Genomic DNA, 10,798 nt, shown 5'->3' on the forward strand with positions numbered 1-10,798 from the left:
TATTTGTAATCCCGTGAGTTTTCTTTACTCGCCCTCTGTATTGCTGTGTTCTGCTTTATGCTGGGTGGCTTCTTTTCGATGCTTTAATCACTTATTGTTCCCAAATCTTCTATTGTACAGGTAAGTGTAAAGGTTAGCCGGTCTCTGAGGAGAGACCGGTTACAATAACAAACCACTTTTAGAGGTTACACCCAAATCAGGTTTCTAAAATACACCTGTTCCATGAGTACAGTGCTCTTACAAAGTCTACTGCATTTATCTGTTGGATTTTTGTTTGCGGCTGCTTATAATGCAGTGCAAAGGTTACTTAGAATAGAATTCTCATTATAGTTCATGAACTTGTTTGACACTTCCTCCTGAAGCAGGGTACAGTTATGTAAGCAGATTATTAGGACCCCTTCAGGGGTGGGGACATAAACATAGGAACTAATCCTCTGTCAGTCTGTCACAGGTTTTTTTGGGCCATAGGACGACAGGACAGAGGTGGGTTTGGGTTGGCTCAGTTTTCACTCTCACATTCTGTAGGTTATGTAAGAGAGTTACTTTAGGTCTATTGTTTATCCTCAATGTCATATGACATGTGGTCTCAAAGGTCTGCCATCCTTTTTAAAACTTCCTACTGTAATTGCTTTTGTATTCAAAATTCTCCATAGAGCCCAGAGTTTACATTACCAAACATGAAATCAGTGTCAAATGGAAGTGTCTTCAGAACGTGACAGCAACAGTATTACACATTACATCACTTTCACACTTTGCATTTCCGAGAAAATACAAAAGCATAAGCTACTTTTTACTTTATTATAGTATCTGTCAAAATGGTTGCATCAGTTTTGAACACAAAATGACCTACCTGAAAGGTATTATCTGTAAAAAGTTATTACGATATCAATCAGGACATTTTATTACATTATTGTGTTTTGTTACATTCCTGATCAAATGGTATTACATTTCCAGAAAGTTATTACATTATTGGATGCTTCAGCTACTCTCCAAGGTTATCACAACTCCAGCCAGCTCCTGGTATTTGATTCTGTTGTGTTTCCTGCCAGATCACTTCAGATCCAGCCACTCCCTCACGCCCTGCAGTAACTCGCCATTTCCACCATCTGACCTTCCACCTGCTCCCCTCCTTCCTTAATCAGCTCAGCAGTATCTGCTGCACCAGGCCAGCCCGTCTCCACTCATTCCCTGCCAGATTGTCTTGCTTTCCAGCCTTTGTCCTGCCTGCCTGTCTCTTGGATTGATGATTTGCTGCCTGGTTTTGACCCTTGGAACAATAAACACTTTCATTCTAACCTGCCTGTCTGTTGTGCCTTTGGCTTCCACTGTGTCTGTTTTCTGAGCTTTTACAAAGGTTTACACAGTCTTATAACATAATTAACTTTAAAGCCACTACTAGATAGAACCTTAAGTCAAAGACTTGCAGTTTGCTTTAGTAGAGCCACAATCATTAAATATAAACACAACGTGTGCTGTTGTCCTGTCATGTCATGGATTTGTAGGATTTTTTTTTCTGCACATAACGGATATTTTTACCTTATGATTTCAAGATAAGTAGACAAGATGCAAGTGGACTGCTGGAGTTTCCCCATTGGCTGCTGCTCTTTCAGCACAAACAGTCCTCAGTTATGTCATCAGGGGACTTTTTACCTGGTGTCCACCTACCCCCTCAAGAAATGTTAGTGAGACAGATCCATGTTATTCCCCTTCCTCTTCACTGTGAGTATACCCTCAGGCCACTGGGATCTGTAATATTTTATTCACAGTTGAAATTAAGGTACCACTTTACAATAAGGGCCGACAAATCAAAGCAGTTTCCAGGGAACAAAAGAGGAACTAATTATCAACTAACCATTAGTAAATCATTAGTTTATCATATTTTACAGAGTAGCTAATGATTAGTTATGATTAGTTAATTGAAAAACGAGCGAGGAACGCATCAGGAATGACATGATAATTGATCAAATGTTAACAAGTACTTCCCTCTTAATTCCTAATGGAGGACTATATTGTAGATAATGCTGAGTTATGAGAACAGACTGGGAGAACCTCTATTAATGAATCATTAGGTAATGCTTAGTTCATTATCTATGAATCGATCATCTTCATCATGAATCCTTCCTGATTAACTCTTAACTATGCTGCAAAAGACTTATAACAACGTATTAATTAATAATTATTTAAACATTTGGTGCTTTTTTTTCGTAAAGTGCATAATACTGAATAGCAACTCAGTAATATGGACTGTTTTTGTGTGTAATACTGAATTCAATACTGAAGAATTCAATGAAACACCCTAATATCGCTGTCACAGTGAAGCCTTGTGGCCATTTCCTGTCAGAAGTTTGTCACTTCCTTGTCTCTGGGTGTGTTTGTGTAACATGCAAACAGCAGTTATTCTACACCATACTGGTTATTTTATACTTTTCTTTCAGTGACATTTAGCAGCAGGGCCTTGGGCTTTGCCAACCTGGCCAACACCTCAATTGTTTACTATACAGACACTCAATAGTCACTTTCAACAGACAAGCTATCGTCCTCACTGTGAAGGACTCTGACACGCGGACCTCCTCGGATGAATGGCAGTGAGACACAGTCTTCAAGGCTGGTATCAGGAAACAAGTTCAACAAATCATTAATTTAAGTTTATATTTACTAACCTCCCCTTTCATTCACAGCTTCTAAATCAGTTTGTTCAGCACATGCAGGAGTGAGTCTATTAGGTGGCCTTTGGTCTTTTTGTTAGGAGTACAATAATAGTTGTCAAGCTCATGTAGGAAGTGTGCTATCAAGTTGCTCTCTCTTTCTTTCTGAGCCTCAAGGACTATAATTAAATCCTGCAGCCCTCAAACCATGAAGTGTTGACTGTCACCAGTGTATATCACATGTTCATTTGACTGCTGAACTGGAGGATTAAATATGTTGGTGAAACACTTAGCGTCCGTGACAAGTGAGAAGCTTCACGACAAAGACAGGATGACCCATTTTTAACTGACTGTAACACAGGTAGAGATGGACAAAGAAATGATCAATTTTCATTATTCAACATATCTACCTTCATATTACAGCAGCTTAAAGGATATGGTTCACAATACTCACAGGCCCATATGTACAACTAAACAGTTTTGGTCACTGTTATCATTTCTAACTTCCTAATGCGCTATCAACGTCCAATACAAATGTAAATGTAAAGTTCATCCACAGCCGAGGCTTCAGAAGTTGGAGTTATTCAAATTAAGTCTGTTTTAGCACAAATGTATATGAATGGCAGAAATGAACAGCAAGCATTAATTGTTCCAGTTTACCAACTCATCCTCACTCTGGACTCGTCGTATATGCTACGCTTAGTCAGGCCCATTTTACAGATGTGGTACAGTTTAGAAAGCAGAACTACTTGGTTTAGTTTAGGAAAAGGTGGGGTAAAAATTAGAATATTTGTTATTTAACTGACATAAGTGACTATATTCAAGTAGGCTAGTAAGTCAGTTAACTTACGTATGTATAAGTCATTGTAGAGTTTTGGTTTCAAACAGGACAAAAACAGTTGACTCTGGGGTTAAAGTGTTTTGGCGCTCTTCATCCCTGCAGATTTTGTCGTGTTTTATGTGTTTTACCACCTGACAGCGGCGCAGTGGAAGGGCCAACATGTGCCTTGGGCGTCGATATCAGACGCTAAGGGCCACTGAACAAGCTGCCGTATTTGACGAGTTCAGAGTGAGAATAGGTTGAATTTACATATTTAGTTTTTTAGACCGACATGGAAACAATACCCTTAATATCCTTTAACCCAGTAAAACTGACAGTCTGCCATGATTTGAATTAATAATGAATACATAAACAGATATACTTTATGGAAACAAAAACATTATACCGATAAACCACTTAACAGTACATTTAATACAGTGCCAGATATTTAAATACATTATTTAGTTCATTATATGTATTGTTGAATACAGATGATTTTTACGATACACCTCTTCTTTTCCTAATTCAGTTTTGGTAAATCCCATCCGTCAAACTCCACAGAGAGGTGGGAGAAAGAAGGGGCAGAGGAAGAAACATGAACTTCCTGAGAGGAACAGCGTGTTGGTGGTGCTGCTCACTGCTCCGTTACAAGCTACCGATTACTGAGGACCACTCTCAGGTTCAACCTCTGTGGGAGGAGCCGGAATATAAGGGATCCTTGGGGATGAGACACCTGTAGTACACATCCAAAGAACAGTCTTCACATGAGGCCAACTTCATTCCTACTTTAATGAAGAACTTGAGTGCACGTGGATTCTTAAATTTCTAAAATTTCTCTTTCAAGATCACAGGATAGAAAGTCATGCTAATCTTTCAGGTATTTAAATTTCAGTCAATTCAATTCTATTTTATTTTTATGCCTTTCCAGTTGATTCAAATTGTGCATTCCATCATGGTGTATACTAATTATTCCTTTGCTGTCTCTTGAACTTTAGAGCTTCGCAGTTTGGGGTCTTCTAGCATCAGGTGATACAGTTATTGACTGCTTCTTTTCTTATTGTGTCACTACAATATATCAGAAACAAAATATATAACTGATCAAAGACTTCTTCCTCCTCCAGACCTTCAGTTCTTTGCCACTGCACTGGAAAGTAAGTCCTGCGTTATTTTTGCCTGGATCTATCGATACATAAAGCATTCATTATCTCTTATAATTATCACTATGAATAAGAGCGCTGACACCTAACACCAACTTTGCTATTCTGCAGGCTGTAAGACAGCTTGGTTTGATGAACACAATGTATCGAGCAGCGGGGACACAGAGCTCTTGCGTGACTTGAGAAGGAAGCACCGGGCGAGGATCTGCTCCAACCCAGTGGACATGGAGGCTCAGACGGTTTCTGGAGTCAAGGCGCAGCACACCACGGACACCTTCCACACGTAAAGACTTCACTTCACATCAGGAACCTGTTGTTTATTCAAGATGGGATGCACAATGTGTTCCTCTTTTTAGGAATAACACACAGCATTTTTAAGATTTTAGGTTGTTGGGTTTTTTAATTAATGAAAAAACAAGATTTATCTTACAAAGGTTAACACTTGTATGTTCCTAACACAGTGTGAGATGCTGTAGTCCTAACAGCTAATAGTAGATATGTGATGTTGCTTCCACTGCTTTAAACCAACTCAACAGGGACAAGTGAAACATGCAACATGGCTCAGAAATACTTGTTTACAGAAATTAAAGTCAAGCTGTAATTTGAAAGCTTATCTGAGGAAATGTGTGGTCGAATAAACGGTTGCACAGTGGAAGTGTACTGTACAGTTGCACCAGTGTTACTATTCTGACCAATCAGAGCAGACCGGGCTTTTTCAGAAGGGAGGGGGTCCTATAGAGACAGGCGCTAAAACACAGCGTTTCAGACAGAGGGTGAATACAGGAATATTCAGACAGAAGGGATGAAAAAAATAATTTGTTTTTTGATCATTAAAGAATGTAAACATGTTCTAGTAGAAACCCAAAATACAAGTATGAATCTAAAAATAAGCAGAATATTTCCCTTTAAACCAAGTGTAACATTAGGATGGGTTGTGTTTTGCAGGTACAGTGCATCAGAGGGACTTCTATGCCTCAACTCAGAACAGAAAGGGAAACAGTGTGAAGACTACGAGGTCATGTTCACCTGCACAGGACAGTTCTGCTCAGGTACGTGGTGCGACAAAAACATACAATCTAAATTTCATTTCAAAGGGAAACATTGTGGGTTCAAATATGTGTCTGTGATACCTCCTTGTTTGCAGAGTGTAGGACGCGCTGGTTTGATAATGACGACCCGACACGGAACGGAGACTTCGAGGTCCTCAGTGACCTCCTGAACATATACCCGAGAGAAATCTGCCGTCAGCCAATAGCCATCGAGGTCCAGACCATCTCTGGGGAACCTGCCTCCAACACCTCTGATACTTTTTTAAAGTGAGATTATAAACATATAAGAAAACAACTCAATGACCTTGAGAGAGGGAGAGAGAGGCTACACTCATCACCCTGCTCCCCTCTTTGTTGCAGTTATGATGCCACCTTTGGGTTTTCCTGTGTAAATGCAGATCAGAGGAGTGGGAGTTGTGAAGATTACAAAGTCAGGTTTACATGTCCCAAAGAGTTCTGTCAAGGTATGTATAATAATAATAATACATTTATTTATATTGCACTTTACATTCAAAAACCTCAAAGTGCTACAGAGCAGAATAGAAACAATATAAAAATAAAAGGTAAAATGACAAATAAGTAACAAGTTAAAAGGAGAACAACTAAAAGACATTTAGCAAAATGCTTTGGTGAACAGGAATCTGTATCTTCTCTTACTTTTGACTGAACATACTGGTGTGGAAGCAATTAGTTTTCTGATCGCTTGATGAAATTATTTTATTATTTTATCTCCCATATATCCACAAAGACATGCAGGTTAACTGAAGTGGAAATTTGCTTATATTTGAATGTGAGTTCCCTGTAATAGACTAGCAGCCTTACCGGTGTTAGTGTGTGTGTGTGTGTGTGTGTGTGTGTGTGTGTGTGTGTGTGTGTGTGTGTGTGTGTGTGTGTGTGTGTGTGTGTGTGTGTGTGTTTGTGTGTGTGTGTGTGTGTGTGTGTGTATGTGTGTGTGTGTGTGTGTGTGTGTGTGTCCAGCCCAAATTAAAACCTAATTTACGTTACGTGATCTTCTCAGACACAGTCCCCCTCAGAGGAAAACCTCACAATCACCAGAATCAAAAGTTCCAAAAGATGTTAATGTGAAAACTATGCTTTTTCCTGTTTTAATTTGTAACTAAAAATGACGTTTTTTTTCTGTCTTTTTGAGTTCAAAAAGTTTGTGTTTTGTGGCATGGAGTGTGTTCCTCAACTTTTTTTTAATAACTTGTATTTTTCACGTTACGTTTAATTTAACTTTCAAGGGAAATATATTTTTATTTATTTTATTTTTTGTGAGATAATATTGTATTGTCGTCATAGCATTGTGTGCCCTCTCTCCTTATAATTATTACACAGTCCCTAACAAAAGACACTTGTTTTTACAGAAATCCACTTTTATCAAAAATCTATCCATTTGTCATTTCCACTAAGTGTCAGAGCAGTGTCGAACACAGTGGCTGAACAGTGATGACCCGTCAGAGGAGGGTGATGTGGAGTCCATACTTCAGCTCCTCAAAACTTTCCCAGGTCGAGTGTGTCGAAACCCAATCAGCATCGAGGCCGAGGCAACGAGTGGAATATCTGCCCAACACACTGGAGACACCTACCGCTCGTGAGCACCTTTTTAATTAAACATGCAGGTTTGATGTGACTTTTTTCATAATGAGTGTTTTATTCTGCTCTTTATTATGTTCCAGATATGATGTTCATTTTGGATTTGCATGCATCAATGAAAACCAGAGGAGTAAACAATGTGAGGATTATCAAGTGCTACTGACCTGTCCCTCAGACTTCTGCCAGGGTAAGTTGATTGATTGATGATTTTAACGTTTTTTTGAGAAAACATAAAAGAAAAATGTGGTCACAGCAATACCTAAATAAACTTATGGGAATCTAGTTTATGAATATAACTCTTTCACTGTTTGGCAGGTTGCAGGACGCGTTGGTTCGACGTGGACGATCCCACAAAGCGAGGGGACTATGAGACCCTCCGTCAGCTGCAGATGCTGTACCCCAGTGAGGTGTGCTCCGAGCCTGTGGCCATTGAAGCCATGGCGCTGTCTGGGGTCCCAGCACACAACACCGGTGACATCTTTCAAGTGTGAGTTGGACAGAAAAAGACACTACCAAGATAATCAGAGGAGACATAAGAGAGTGAGAGAGAGATAAACAAAACACTTACAGATCTGGCAAAAGCAATGGCGTAATAAATTCTAGCTTTTCTCTAGAATATTAATTGCGACATCAAACTACATGAACAGCAACTGGAAAAAGCACTGCATATATGATTTGCTGTATTGAAGATGTAGTTCTTTGGAAAGACACTAATGAACTTGTTTGTTCTCCTGTCTGTGTAAAGATCATACATTGTATATAAAGATGGGCGGCTTGACAGCTACTCAAAAGTGAAGCGAAAACATCCAGGCTGCATTAGGCCTATAAGGTCATCCTATGTCCTACGTTCACCACCATATAAGAGGACAAAATTTTCCCACAGATAGTTTCTGTCATTTAAGGTAGTTCTCATCTCGCTGATGTATGTCCAAGTGTTTTTCTGATTAGCTTAGTTTTAGTTATATGATGCTGTAAAAACGTGGTGAAACATCATGATTGACAGCTGTGGTTTACTCCATTGGTCAGACGGTCGTATGGGCAGGACTTCGATACCATGGCTCCATCGCTCGAACACTGCTGTTCAGACTCTGGCTCCAGATGAGCAAGATGTCAGCGCCTGTATCTGGAATATTTGGACTTCCTGTTTGTACAGCAGAAACGCGTTGTCCATCTTTATATACAGTCTACGGTAAAAAAGGAGGCTACCATCGATAGCTTAGTTAGCTTAGCTTTGCATTAAGACCGGAAGCAGGGGGAAACCTATAGCTTTGTCAGTCTATGTCTTGGACAGGAGCACTCTCCGCTGGTTGGCACATAACCCCCCTGAACCACACCACATTGTTTTTCCTTTTTTTGTTTTGAGTGTCTAGAAAAAACATGAAACATGTTAATTCATGAACTTTAGAAGCGCTGCTGATTTTGTTACCTTTAGACAGAACAAGTCTTTATGCTAAGCTAAGCTAGCTGGCTAGAGCTTCATATTTACGGTACAGACGTAGGACTGGTATTTCTCAAGATGTCAAACTACTCCTGTAAGTACTCCAGGGATTTAACATTACTGTACTCTTCCAGTGCTCCTTGTGAAGATTGAACTGTTTCAACAGTGTGTGAAATTGGTGGAGTACCCCTTTAAGGAGTCAACTACTGTAACAGTGTGTTTATGCAGTAGGTCTTCCTAAAAAAGTCCATCAGACAGCTGCAGTTCATTCAGGATGCTGCTGCTCGAGTCCTCACTTAGACCAGAAAAGTCAATCATATCACTGCAGTCCTCAGATCTTTACACTGGCTTCCTGTCCGTCAAAGAATACTTCTGTTGGTTTACAAATCACTGAATGGTTTAGGGCCAAAATACATTTCAGGTCTCCTGCTCAGCTACAAACCATCCAGACCTCTCAGATGGTCCGGGACAGGTCTGCTCTGTGTCCCCAGAGTCAGGACTAAACATGGGACAGGTCTGCTCTGTGTCCCCAGAGTCAGGACTAAACATGGGACAGGTCTGCTCTGTGTCCCCAGAGTCAGGACTAAACATGGGACAGGTCTGCTCTGTGTCCCCAGAGTCAGGACTAAACATGGGACAGGTCTGCTCTGTGTCCCCAGAGTCAGGACTAAACATGGGACAGGTCTGCTCTGTGTCCCCAGAGTCAGGACTAAACATGGGACAGGTCTGCTCTGTGTCCCCAGAGTCAGGACTAAACATTGGACAGGTCTGCTCTGTGTCCCAAGAGTCAGGACTAAACATGGGAGAGGTCTGCTCTGTGTCCCCACAGTCAGGACTAAACATGGAACAGGTCTGCTCCGTGTCCCCAGAGTCAGGACTAAACATGGGACAGGTCTGCTCCGTGTCCCCAGAGTCAGGACTAAACATGGGACAGGTCTGCTCTGTGTCCCCAGAGTCAGGACTAAACATTGGAAAGGTCTGCTCTGTGTCCCCAGAGTCAGGACTAAACATGGGAGAGGTCTGCTCCGTGTCCCCAGAGTCAGGACTAAACATGGGACAGGTCTGCTCTGTGTCCCCAGAGTCAGGACTAAACATGGGACAGGTCTGCTCTGTGTCCCCAGAGTCAGGACTAAACATGGGACAGGTCTGCTCTGTGTCCCCAGAGTTAGGACTAAACATGGGACAGGTCTGCTCTGTGTCCCCAGAGTCAGGACTAAACATGGGACAGGTCTGCTCTGTGTCCCCAGAGTCAGGACTAAACATGGGACAGGTCTGCTCTGTGTCCCCAGAGTCAGGACTAAACATGGGACAGGTCTGCTCTGTGTCCCCAGAGTCAGAACTAAACATGGGACAGGTCTGCTCTGTGTCCCCAGAGTCAGGACTAAACATGGGACAGGTCTGCTCTGTGTCCCCAGAGTCAGAACTAAACATGGGACAGGTCTGCTCTGTGTCCCCAGAGTCAGGACTAAACATGGGACAGGTCTGCTCTGTGTCCCCAGAGTCAGGACTAAACATTGGACAGGTCTGCTCTGTGTCCCCAGAGTCAGGACTAAACATGGGACAGGTCTGCTCTCTGTCCCCAGAGTCAGGACTAAACATGGGACAGGTCTGCTCTGTGTCCCCAGAGTCAGGACTAAACATGGGAGAGGTCTGCTCTGTGTCCCCAGAGTCAGAACTAAACATGGGACAGGTCTGCTTTGTGTCCCCAGAGTCAGGACTTAACATGGGACAGGTCTGCTCTGTGTCCCCAGAGTCAGGACTAAACATGGGACAGGTCTGCTCTGTGTCCCCAGAGTCAGGACTAAACATGGGACAGGTCTGCTCTGTGTCCCCAGAGTCAGAACTAAACATGGGACAGGTCTGCTTTGTGTCCCCAGAGTCAGGACTTAACATGGGACAGGTCTGCTCTGTGTCCCCAGAGTCAGGACTAAACATGGGACAGGTCTGCTCTGTGTCCCCAGAGTCAGGACTAAACATGGGACAGGTCTGCTCTGTGTCCCCAGAGTCAGGACTAAACATGGGACAGGTCTGCTCTGTGTCCCCAGAGTTAGGACTAAACATGGGACAGGTCTGCTCTGTGTCCCCAGAGTCAG

Source organism: Echiichthys vipera, assembly GCF_963691815.1.
Source record: "Echiichthys vipera genome assembly, chromosome: 9".
Lineage (NCBI taxonomy): Eukaryota > Metazoa > Chordata > Actinopteri > Perciformes > Trachinidae > Echiichthys > Echiichthys vipera.